Below are 13,669 nucleotides of genomic sequence, written 5' to 3'. Positions count from 1 at the left end.
CATTTATAATATTAGCGTAGTTAAATTGTAAATAATATGTTAGTTACAATATTTATCAGCTTACCAACTAATTATTATCATAAAAATTATTTGTAATTATCTTAAAAGTTATGACTTGATAGTATAAATATATACTCGGTGTATAACCATTCACCCAACAATCCTCAAAGCAAGTGAAGCAATTAAAACTAGAAAAAATTATATAAATTGTATTATGTCGTTATTTGAAAAGGTCAATCATACACTTTAACTTTACGGGCGACTTATCACCCACGTATACTTGCTTGAAGTGGAACTAATACCCCTTGTAATATACAGAACCGGATGAATGATATAGGGTATAAATTGCATGGCCCGCATGGAAAATTCTTGTAATTTTTATTTCTTTTTTTGTCCCTTTTTTAACCCATAAACGAACATTTTTTCCGTCCCTTTTATTTATCATTACACCATCATGTATCTTGATTTTGTTAGTCCCGCCAATATTGATGTATATGTAAATAAAAATTCTGCAAAATATAAGTTATCGTAATGAAACAATAAATAATTCGAGCCCACTGAATTCACAGTGTTTCCTTAAGGAATTTAATCCCCTCCTAGTACCCAAGGTAATGGATTATTTTTTCCCAGGATAGAACGAATCACACACTGGTGTAGCGGTACTTCAAACCCCAGTGTTTAAGCGAACACAAAGTTCGGTAGCAAATTACACTTACAGTTGCTTTGTTTGAAGTTAAAAACAATGCAGAACGAGGGAGTAGAAACTCAAAAAATCGTATGAAAATGCTGAGAGAAAGGAGTGCAATGTATAGCCAAATCTGTTGAGCGATTTCAGTTTGTGTCTTGTGTCTTGTGTGTCTTTCTTCAACAGCTGTTGCACATATATATAGCAGCCAGTGTTGAAGAAGACCAATCGTCCACCCTCCATGGTGGAGCAAGCATTAGCTTGTTTGTGGAGCAAGCACATTCATGGTGGGAAGAGCATTAGGCGGCTGCCAAATGGTCAATACACGGATTGGAAAATATCCGTTACAAATGCGGATAATCTTACGTTAATATTTACTATTAACAAATAAATTTGGTCCAAAAAATTAATCAATCAATTGATCATTTGACCAAATCCAAATCCAAATCCAAATCCGAAGCCGTAGCCGTAGCCGTAGCCGTAGCCGAAGCCGAGCCGAGCGAGCGACGACGACGACGGCGCGAGGCTTGCTTTCTTCTTAACTCTTTAAGAGCTACAAGAAGAGTAATTATATATATACCCACCAAAAATCTCTTCCTCTTCCAATATGGGACAATGTCTCATTGTCAAAAGGGAAAAACTTAAAATTTTACTCAAAAATTTCATTTTCCCTCCATTTCTCATTCACCCTCATTTTAAGACCATTTCGTCTTAAAAACAAAAACCTCAACAATCCCCCACATGAATGGGGAATGGCTATATCACGGAAGTATGTATGGAAAAACTGTATGATTTACAAGCAAGGATTAATCGCATCTGGATAAGTAGGTTTCCCTTTGAACTTTCCGTAGTAAACTTATGTCGGATATACTCGGTTAATCGGTAGATTTGATATCTTTGAACCGTCGATCTTTGGTGTATACCTAGACAACCATAAGTCACACAATCAACCCTTAACCGTCTTTGGTTCTCATTGTTGTGTTCGTTTCAGCCATGAACACCGCCTGGTTTCATAAGTGCGTAGAGAACTGGCCTTACAAAGTTCACCTTGAAGCGGCTAACACTTCACACTTACATAGGTGATTTCTAAACGTGTCATCCTGTAGATACACTATTTGATATACCCCGTATCAAATTTAGAAATCATTAAAAAGCCTTAATGCTTTATCCTTGGTACTGAACATTGTCTCATCACGAGAACGGACTTAAATTTTATTTGACAATATTGAACCGTCATTAATGACTTTGTTTGATCTCCTTGAACCTAGATCTTGGGATCTCCAGTCTTTTAGGTAGAGTTACCGCCACAATGACTTATTCTCGGCCATAGCCCTATTCCCCTTGATGATTTCTCAACTGCCTCTCTAGTTAGGCCTTTTGTAAGTGGATCCGACACATTATCACTTGACTTTACATAGTCAATCATGATAATTCCTCTAGAGAGTAATTGCCTAAGGATTTTATGTCTTCGTCGTATATGCGAGATTTACCGTTATACATAACGCTCCCAGCCCTTCCAATTGCCGCTTGACTATCACAATGTATGCATATTGGTGCCAATGGTTTGGGCCAAAATGGAATGTCTTCCAAGAAATTCCAGAGCCATTCAGCTTCTTCACCGGCTTTATCTAAGGCTATGAATTCAGCCTCCATTGTAGAGCGGGCAATACATATTTATTTGGACGACTTCCAAGATACCGCTCCTCCACCAATAGTGAATACATATCCACTCGTGGACTTAGAATCAGTTGAACCGGTGATCCAATTTGCATCACAGTATCCCTCAATCACCGCAGGAAAATTACTGTAGTGCAATTCAAAGTTCTGGGTATGTTCTAAATATCCTAAAACTCGTTTCATTGCCATCCAATGAGATTGGCCTGGATTGCTCGTATATCGACTCAGTTTACTTATAGCACAAGCTATATCTGGTCGTGTACAATTCATGATATACATTAAGCATCCCAACACACGAGCATAATCCAATTGTGATATGCTTTGGCCTTTATTCTTTGCTAATACAAGATTCACGTCAATTGGAGTCTTTGCAACTTTAAAGCCCAAGTGCTTGAATTTTTCAAGTACTGTCTTAATATAATGAGATTGTGACAATGCCAGACCTTGAGGAGTCTTATGGATCTTAATTCCCAGAATTAAATCAGCAACTCCCAAGTCTTTCATATCAAACTTGCTATTGAGCATACGCTTAGTAGCATTTATGTTGGCAATGTCATTACTCATTATCAGCATATCATCCACATATAGACAAACAATGACTATGTGATTTGGAACATTTTTAATGTACACACATTTATCATATTCATTTATCTTAAAACCATTTGACAACATTGTTTGGTCAAATTTCGCATGCCATTGTTTGGGTGCTTGTTTTAGTCCGTAAAGAGACTTAACAAGTCTACATACCTTCTTTTCTTTACCTGGAACTACAAACCCTTCAGATTGTTCCATGTAAATTTCTTCCTCCAACTCTCCATTTAAGAAGGCCGTCTTAACATCCATTTGATGAATTTCAAGACCATACACTGCAGCTAATGCTACTAACATCCGTATGGACGTAATTCTTGTAACTGGAGAGTATGTATCAAAGTAGTCTAGACCTTCTCGTTGTCTATACCCTTTGACTACGAGTCTTGCCTTGAATTTATCAACAATGTCATCATCTTTGATTTTTCTCTTAAAAATCTATTTAGAACCCAAAGGTTTATTTCCAGGAGGAAGATCAACCAATTCCCATGTATGGTTGTTCAATATGGATTCTAATTCACTATTGACTGCCTCTTTCCAAAACAATAATTTCGAAGAAATCATAACTTCTTTAAATGTTTGAGGCTCATTCTCCAATAAGAAAGTCACAAAATCTGGTCCAAATGAAGTAGACATTCTTTGACGTTTACTACGTCTTGGATCCTCCTGATTATATATACTTTCTTTTGTTTCTTCCCGAGGTCGTTTAGATCCTTCACCAAATGACTCACATTCCTTTTTATACAGATATATATTTTCAAAAAACTCAGCATTATCTGATTCTATAACCGTATTATTATGAATGTCGGGATTTTCTGATTTATGAACCAGAAATCGATATGCTTTACTATTTGTCGCATATCCTATGAAAACACAATCAACGATTTTCGGTCCTATCTTTATCCTTTTGGGTTTAGGAACTTGCACTTTTGCCAAACACCCCCACACTTTAAAATAATTCAAGTTGGGCTTCCTTCATTTCCATTTTTCATATGGAATGGATTGTGTTTTGCTATGGGGCACTCGATTTAATATTCGATTAGCCGTAAGAATGGCTTCCCCCACAAGTTCTGTGGCAAACCAGAACTTATCAACAACGCATTCATCATCTCCTTTAATGTGCGATTCTTTCTTTCCGCAATCCCATTAGATTGGGGCGTGTAAGGGGATGTTGTTTGATGAATAATTCCATATTCTAAACATATTTCTTCAAAAGGAGATTCATATTCACCACCCCTATCACTTCTTATCATTTTTACTTTCTTGTTAAGTTGCGTTTCAACTTCATTTTTGTATTGCCCGAATGCGTCTATTGCTTCATCTTTACTATTCAGTAAGTAAACATAGCAATATCGAGTACCATCGTCAATAAAAGTTATGAAATACTTCTTTCCACCGCGAGATGGTATTGACTTCATGTCACAAATATCTGTGTGAATTAAGTCTAAAGGATTTGAATTCCTTTCAACTAACTTATAAGGATGTTTAACATACTTAGATTCCACACATGTTTGACATTTTAATTTTTCGCATTCAAACTTAGGCAGTACTTCCAAGTTAATCATTTTCCGCAAGGTTTTATAATTGATATGACCCAAACGTGCATGCCATAAATCATTTGACTCAAGTAAGTAAGAAGAAGCTGAAATATTATTATTGTTTTCCACAACCATTACATTCAGATTGAAAAGGCCCTCGGTGAGGTAACCTTTTCCTACAAATATTTCATTCTTACTAATGACAACCTTGTTGGACACAAAAATGCACTTAAAACTGTGCTTAACAAGAAGTCCAGTAGAGACTAAATTCTTTCTCATTTCGGGAACATGAAGGACATTGTTCAAAGTCATGACCTTGCCAGAAGTCATTTTCAGAAATATCTTCCCATATCCTTCAACTTTTGCTGTTGAAGCATTTCCCATATAAACTGTCTCTCCGGGTCCAGCAGGAGCATAAGTAGCAAAAGCTTCTCTAACTGCACAAACATGGTGAGTGGCTCCTGAATCAAACCACCACAGTTTAGGATTTTCCACCAAGTTACATTCAGAAAGCATGGCACACAAGTTATCAACATCATCATGGTTTACTACCATGTTTGCTTGACCCCTTTTCTTGTCTTTCTTCGGAGCACGACACTCCGTAGATTTGTGTCCGGTTTTCCCACAGTTGTAGCAGTTTCCACTGAACCGCTTCTTGCTTGGGTTGTATTTCGGACCAGAAGCCTTCTTCCTCTTTTTGTTATCTTCAACAATATTTGCTCCCATTATTGTTGAATTTCCACGGCCTCTCCTTTCAGCAGCTTTATTGTCCTCTTCGATTCTCAACCGAACAATGAGATCTTCAAGGGACATTTCCTTTCGTTTGTGTTTCAAATAATTTTTGAAGTCCTTCCACAACAGAGGCAACTTCTCAATCATTGCTGCTACTTGGAATGCTTCATTGATGACAAGACCTTCAGCAAGTAGATCATGAATAATCACTTGCAATTCCTAGACTTGGGTAATAATAGACTTGCTATCTACCATTTTGTAGTCCAAAAATTTTACGGCAACGAATTTCTTCATCCCGACATCTTCAGTTTTATATTTCTTTTCAAGCGCATTCCATAATTCTTTTGACATCTCCACGCTACTGTATACATTATACAGATTATCATCCAGTCCGCTAAAAATATAATTCTTGCATAAAAAATCAGAATGCTTCCACGCTTCAATCACGAGAAAGCGTTCATTCTCTGGAGTTTTATCTGGCAGATCAGGAACATCTTCCTTGATGAACTTCTGTAGACATAACGTAGTTAAGTAGAAGAACATCTTCTGCTGCCAGCGCTTGAAATCAATCTCGGAAAATTTTCTGGGTTTTTCTGCCGGTGCCAACGCCAGTGTTCGGCTTGTCGATGCGTTGGCAGTCACCATCGGAATAGCTTGGTTTTCGCTTTCAGTCATCATTTTTTCTGTAAAAGAATGACACAAACAAACGTTTAATACACGTTTTCAAGCTGGAGTAAAAAATCACGTAGATTTTAATCTCCAACAAAACGCCACGAAGGCTTTACTCTCCAAAACGGGAGTACACAAAACCACAAAAGTTTTAGTTTGCAGAATAATAAGAATAACACAAATACAGAAATAAATATTAAATTCCTTAAGATTGTTAGTCCCGCCAATATTGCTGTATATGTAAATAAAAATTCTGCAAAATATAAGTTATCGTAATGAAATAATAAATAATTCGAGCCCACTGAATTCACAGTATTTCCTTAAGGAATTTAATCCCCTCCTAGTACCCAAGGTAATGGATTATTTCCTCCCAGGATAGAACGAATCATACACTGGTGTAGCGGTACTTCAAACCCCAGTGTTTAAGCGAACACAAAGTTTGGTAGCAAATCATACTTACAGTTGCTTTGTTTGAAGTTAAAAACAATGCAGAACGAGGGAGTAGAAACTCAGAAAATCGTATGGAAATGCTGAGAGAAAGGAGTGCAATGTATAGCCAAATCTGTTGAGCGATTTCAGTTTGTGTCTTGTGTGTTGTGTGTCTTTCTTCAACAGCTGCTGCACATATATATAGCAGCCAGTGTTGAAGAAGAACCATCGTCCACCCTCCATGGTGGAGCAAGCATTAGCTTGTTTGTGGAGCAAGCACATTCATGGTGGGAAGAGCATTAGGCGGCTGCCTTGTGGTCAATACACGGATTGGAAAATATCCGTTACAAATGCGGATAATCTTACGTTAATATTTACTATTAACAAATAAATTTGGTCCAAAAAATTAATCAATCAATCGACCATTTGACCAAATCCAAATCCAAATCCAAATCCAAATTCGTAGCCGTAGCCGTAGCCGAAGCCGAGCCGAGCGAGCGACGACGACGACGGCGCGAGGCTTGCTTTCTTCTTAACTCTTTAAGAGCTACAAGAAGAGCAATTATATATATACGCACCAAAAATCTCTTCATCTTCCAATATGGGACAATGTCTCATTGTCAATAGGGGGAAACTTAAAATTTTACTCAAAAATTTTATTTTCCCTCCATTTCCCATTCACCCTCATTTTAAGACTATTTCATCTTAAAAACAAAAACCTCAACAGATTTGAGTGGCAATTAGGGTTGAGCGTCGATCGGTTCGGTCGGTTATTATGAAAGTACGGTTCAATTTTTGGTTATGTAATATTAATAACCAAATCAAACTAAAGTATTTACTATTCGGTGCGGTATTTTCAAAATTTGGTTCGGTTATTTTCGGTTTAGTTTTTCGATTATTAACGGTTCAAGATTTTTATATCTTGGATTTACAATGGATCCAGACTTTTTGCTGGATTTTCAGCTTAGTAGTTAACAAATCAATGTAAATTAGAAGTCCAGATCGCTTAGTTGAGCACCAGTTGACGCAGTTTCTTTTTTAGTATTTGTACCATTTTGTTTTTCTTCAGTATTTTGCCCATTTTGGTCCTGATCGCTTCTCAAGCTTTCTTCAAAAAGTTCAGATAATCTCTTCTTTTTATCCGTTGGGGATGGTTGCTGAAAATAAGCGGGGGTTCTGTTCCCTGTTAAATTTCCAGCTAAGGGATGAACAGGTGTATTTCCACGAGATGGCGTAAAATCTGCAGTCAAGTTCAGAGAAGTTCGGTTTTTTGGTTTAACCGAAAACCGAAACATCAAAATCGTAAACTGCACCGAAAAATCGAAATTTAATAATTTAAAAATCGTGCACCGACCGAATAACCGATTAAACCGAAATCGAACAACCAAAATTCACGGTTCGACCGATTTTTTCGATTCAGCCGGTATTATGCCCACCCCTAGTGGCAATAGCTTCACCGAATATATCCCATCGGTAATCGAGAGCTTGACGGAGTTGGAGAGCTTGTATTTTTGTTCGAATTTATTTAATGGAAAGTCTCCCTGCATCTTTTTTTTCATACATAATATTGACCGAAAGAGAATCAAAGTTTTAACTTCATCAAAGATTAGGCTTAGGGTTTTGATTTAGAGGAAGCTTAACTCTAATCTCTAGGTTTTTTCAGGATTATTTTGGAGACTTCAAATTGTGGTAGTATTTTCAAAATTTTAAATAGTCATATGTCCTTTTATTTTACAAGTGTCATAGCTATTGCTGAGTGGCCTAAGAAATCTATTAGTTGGCTTCTTGCATGAAGCCTTAAAGCCAATTGTTGAAGGATTTTGACAAGTGGCTATGCAAATCTTGTTATTAATCTGTATTACTATAATATAATATTACGAAACAGTAGCTTTTTGTAACATAAAACAGAAACAAGAAAAATAGAAATAATGCCGAAACTGGAGATTGTCATAAACCAAAATCAGAAAATAATTTACGAAATGAAATCGAACCCACTGAATGCACAGTGTGTCATTAAGGAAATAATTCCCCTCAAGTACCCGAGGTGTTGGAATATTATCCTCCCATGATAGAACGATTTAACTCACCAGAGTATCGGTACCAAAAACGCCGGTGAACAGCGAATCACTTAATGGCTGTAAATTACACTGGAATTTTTTTGTGCAAAAGAAGGAGAAGAACTTCAGGAAATTTTGTAAGGAAAAATTATGGGATCAAGGTATATTTATAGCCATTTTCTGGCACTGTTTCTGAAATTTTGCAACCTTTCAGAACCTGTCATGGCTGTTGGAACAAGTGGGAACGTTCAAAATATTCCGAAAAAAAGAATTTAAAATAATACGGGAAAGAAATGGATCGGAGCGCGTCGCGCGCGAGTCCTAGGTTATTTCGAGTTGACTTTACGATAATTAATTTAATTAATTAATTAAATAGTTGAAAGAAATTTTGTCCAAAAAGATTAATCAATCAATCGATCTTTGATCGAATCTGAAGCCGAAGCCGAGCCGAGCGAGCGACGACGATAACGACAACGCGAGGCTTACCTTCTTTCCAACCCATTTAACACCAAAGGAAGTGCTTTCTCAATATAAGCACATTCTCTTTTCTTTCCACCGTCAGTCAGGGACAATTGCTCTTTCCAAAGCATAAGGAGCTCGCTTTCCCTTCACGTTTCTTCCCTCAATTTCCTATTCACCAACTTTCAATCCCAACAATCCCCCACATGAATGAAAAATGACTATAAGACAAAGTAATGCACGGATGAGTGTGTGATTTACATGCAAGGATTAATTGCATCTGGATAAGTAAGTTTCCCTTTGAATTTTCCGTAGTGAACTTATATCAGATATATTTGGTCAATCGATAGATTTGATATCTTTGAACCGTCGAGCTTTGTTGTATACCTAGACAACATAAGTCACACAATCAACCATTAACTATCAATAGTTTTCACGGTTGTGTTCGTTTCAGCCATGAACACCGCCTGGTTTCATGAGTGCTTAGGAAATGGGCCTTTACTTTCATTCCCCTTGAAGTGGCTTACACTTCATACCCACATAGGTAATTTCTAAACGTGTAGTCCTATAGACACACTATCTGGTCATTTCCTGCCAGACTTAGCAAACCATTAAAAAGCTTTAAGCTTTATTGACTCATCAAAAATCCCCAATGTTTTACCATGATTCCTAAACATTGTCTTCATCACGAAAATGGGTTGAGTTACTTGACACTATTGAACTGTCATTCAAAACTTTATTTGATCTCTTTGAACCTAGCTTTTGGGATCTCTAGTCTGCTAGGTAGAGTTACTGCCATGATGATTTGTCCTAGGCCTTAACCTAATTCCATTCGATGATCTTTCAACTACCTCTCTAGATAGGCCTTTTGTAAGTAGATCCGACATGTTATCCCTTGACTTTACGTAGTCAATCGTGATAACACCACTAGAGAGTAGTTGTCTAGCGATATGTGTCTCCGTCATATGTGACGAGATTTTTCGTTATACATAACGCTCTTTGCCTTGTCTATTGCCGCTTGACTATCACAATGTATACATATGGGTGCCAAAGATTTGGACTAAAATAGAATATCTTCCAAGAAATTCCGGAGCCATTCAGCTTCTTCACCAGCCTTGTCTAAAGTTATGAATTCATATTCTATTATAGAACGGGCGATGTACGTTTGTTTGGATGATTTCCAAGACACTGCTCCACCCCCAATGTGAAAATATATCCACTCGTAGGTTTAACTTCAGATGATCCGGTGATCCAATTTGTATTACTATATCCCTCAATCACGGAGAGATATTTATTATATTGCAGAGCATAGTCTTGGGTATGTTTCAGATACCTCCAAAACTCGTTTTATACCATCCAATGTATTTGATTGGGATTACTTGTAAACCGACTCAGTTTGCTAATAGCACATGCTATATCTGGTCGCGTACAATTCATGATATACATCAAACTTCCCAGTACGATTGTATAGTCCAGTTGTGAGTCACTTTCACCTTTATTCTTTTGAAGTGCATAACTCACATCAATTGGAGTCTTGGCAATCTTGAAATCCAAATACTTGACTTGTCAAGTACTTTTTCAATGTAGTGAGTCTGTGATAATGCTAGACCTTGTAGAGTCTTGTGAATTCTGATTCTTAAGATCATATCAACAACTCCTAAGTCTTCCATGTCAAATTTGCTAGCCAGCATGCGCTTAGTAGCATTTATATCTGCCATATCTTTGCTCATTATCAACATGTCATCAACATATAAACAAACAATGACTTCATGACCTGGAGTATTTTTAATGTAAACACATTTGTCACTCTTATTGATTTTAAACCCATTTGCCAACATTGTTTGGTCAAATTTAGTATGTCATTGTTTGGGTGCTTGTTTAAGTCCATAAAGTGACTTAACAAGTTTGCACACTTTCTTTTCTTTACCAGGAATTACAAAACCCTCAGGTTGTTCCATATAAATTTCTTTCTCCAATTCTCCATTTAGGATAGTTGTTTTAACATCCATTTGATAGATTTCAAGACCATACACGGCCGTTAGTGCCACTAATACCCTAATAGATGTTATCCTTGTTACTAGCGAGTAAGTGTCAAAGTAATCAAGGCCTTCCTTTTGTCTATAACCTTTGACAACAAGTCTTGCCTTATATTTGTCAATAGTGCCATCAACTTTCATTTTCCTCTTAAAGACCCATTTCGAACCTAAAGGCTTATTTCCTGGAGGAAGATCAATCAATTCGCATGTATGATTATCCAAAATTGATTGAACCTCACTATTGACTACCTCTTTCCAAAATGCTAAATCAGAAGATGACATAGCTGCTTTGAAAGTTTGAGGCTCATTTTCAAGCAAGACTATCATGAAATCTGGTCCAAAGGAAGTAGATGCTCTTTGACGTTTGTTACGCCTTGGATCCTCTTCACTTGGAGTATTTTTCTTTGGTTCTTTCCGTGGTCATTTAGGTCGTTCACTTGATGACTCGCATTCAGTTTTATACAGAGAGATATTTTCAAAGAATTCAGCATTATCTGATTCTTACCGTATTAACATGAATTTCAGGATTATCAGATATATGAACCAAAAACGACATACTTTACTATTTGTAGCATATCCAATAAAAATACAACCCACAGTTTTTGGTTCGATTTTTACCCTTTTGGGTAAAGATACGTGTACCTTTGCTAAACACCCTCGCACTTTGAAATATTTCAAGTTAGATTTTCTTTCTTTCCATTATTCATATGGAATAGATTGTGTTTTGCTATGGGGTACTCTGTTGAGTATTCGGTTAGCTGTAAGGATAGCTTCCCCCCAACAAGCTCTACGGTAAGCCAGAACTTATTAATAAAGCATTCATTATTTCCTTTAATATTCGATTTTTTCTTTCCGCAATTCCATTGGATTGATGTGTATAGGGGGCAGTAGTTTGATGGATAATTCCATATTCTGAACATATTTATGCAAAAGGAGATTCGTATTCTCCAACCCTATCACTTCTAATCATTTTAATCTTTTTATTCAATTGTTTCTCTATTTCATTCTTGTATTGCTTAAATACTTAAATTGCTTCATCCTTACTATTAAGCAAATAAACACAACAATATCGAGTATAATCGTCAATAAAAGTTATAAAATACTTTTTCCCACCACTAGATGGTGTTGACTTCATATCACAAATGTCAGTATGAATTAAGTCTAAAGGATTTGAATTCCTTTCAACAGACTTATAAGAATGTTTGACAAACTTAGATTCAACACATATTTGACATTTTGATTTATTACACTCGAATTTAAGAAATACTTATAAATTAATTAACTTCTGTAAGGTTTTGTAATTGACATGTCCTAAACGAATATGCCATAAATTATTTGAATCCAGTAAATAAGAAGAAGCTAAAATTTTATTAACATTGTCAACAACCATTATATTGAGTTTGAAAAGACCCTCTGTGAGGTAGCCCTTTCCAACATACATATCATTCTTGCTTACAACAACTTTGTCAGATACAAATACATATTTGAATCCATTCTTAACAAGTAGAGAAGTTGAAACTAAAAATTTCCTAATAGTAGGAACATGAAGAACGTTGTTGAGCGTTAACACCTTGCAGGAAGTCATCTTTAGGAATATCTTCATATAACCCTCAATCTTGGTTGTTGCAGTATTTTCTATGGAAAGCTCTTCTTCTGGACCAGCAGCAGAGTAAGTCGCAAATGCTTCTTTGACAACACAAACATGTCGAGTGGTTCTAGAGTCAATCCACCACTCATTCGGATTTCCAACTAAGTTACGTTTCGAAAGCATTGCACACAGATCATCAATGTCATCACTCTTCTCCACTATGTTGGCATGTCTTTTTTTCTTGTCCTTTTTCGGGAGACGACAGTCAGGGGCTTTGTGACCAGCCTTTTCACAATTATAGCAGTTGCCCTTGAATTGTTTCTTGTTCTGCTCCTTAGTCTATCCAGAAGACCTCTTTCTCTTCTTACTTTTTAGAGTAATCACTTCAACGATATTAGCTCCCATAATCGTTGAATTTTCACGTGACTTCTTCTCGGCTGTTTTGTTATCTTCCTCAATCTTGAGACGAATCATAAGATCTTACAACTTCATTTCTTTGCGCTTGTGCTTTAGATAATTTTTGAAATTTCTCCACGAAAGAGGCAACTTTTTAATCATAACAGCCAATTGAAATACTTCATTCACCACCATACCTTCAGCAATAAGGTCGTGAAAAATAAGTTGAATCTCTTGAATTTGGGTTCCAACTGTTTTGCTATCTATCATTTTATAGTCAAGAAACTTGCCAACCACAATTTTTTTCAAGCACACATCTTCAGTCTTGTACTTCTTCTCAAGTGCATCCCCCAATTCATTCGAAATATTCATAGCACTGTAGACATTGTACAAATCATCCTCCAAAGCACTTAGGATGTAGCCTTTGCAAAGATAATCGGCAAGTTTCCACGCCTCAACAATCATAAACTTTTCATTGTCCGGCATATCGGCGACAGGCACTGGAGGGTCTTCACTGGTGAATTTCTGCATACCAAGCGTGGTAAGCCAAAAGAACACCATTTACTGCCATCCTTTGAAGTTGGCTCCAGAAATTTTTCCTGTTTTTTGGGCCGGCAGCACAACAATTCGGCTTGACGAGGCTATCATCGTTGCCGCGACAATCGCAGAAGGATTTCCATTTTCAATTGCCATTTCTCACTGTCAACAACATAACTGTTCAATTAATGGCAGAAATAAAATAGTAAATAGTACTGTAATTAATAATAAACTAAGTCTATTTAACGGGCCGAGTTGACCCATTTTCGGACCGGTAT

The sequence above is a fragment of the Nicotiana tabacum genome, chromosome 13 (genome assembly GCF_000715075.1).
Source record: "Nicotiana tabacum cultivar K326 chromosome 13, ASM71507v2, whole genome shotgun sequence".
NCBI classification, from domain to species: domain Eukaryota; kingdom Viridiplantae; phylum Streptophyta; class Magnoliopsida; order Solanales; family Solanaceae; genus Nicotiana; species Nicotiana tabacum.
Note: the sequence above shows the minus strand (reverse complement) of the source record.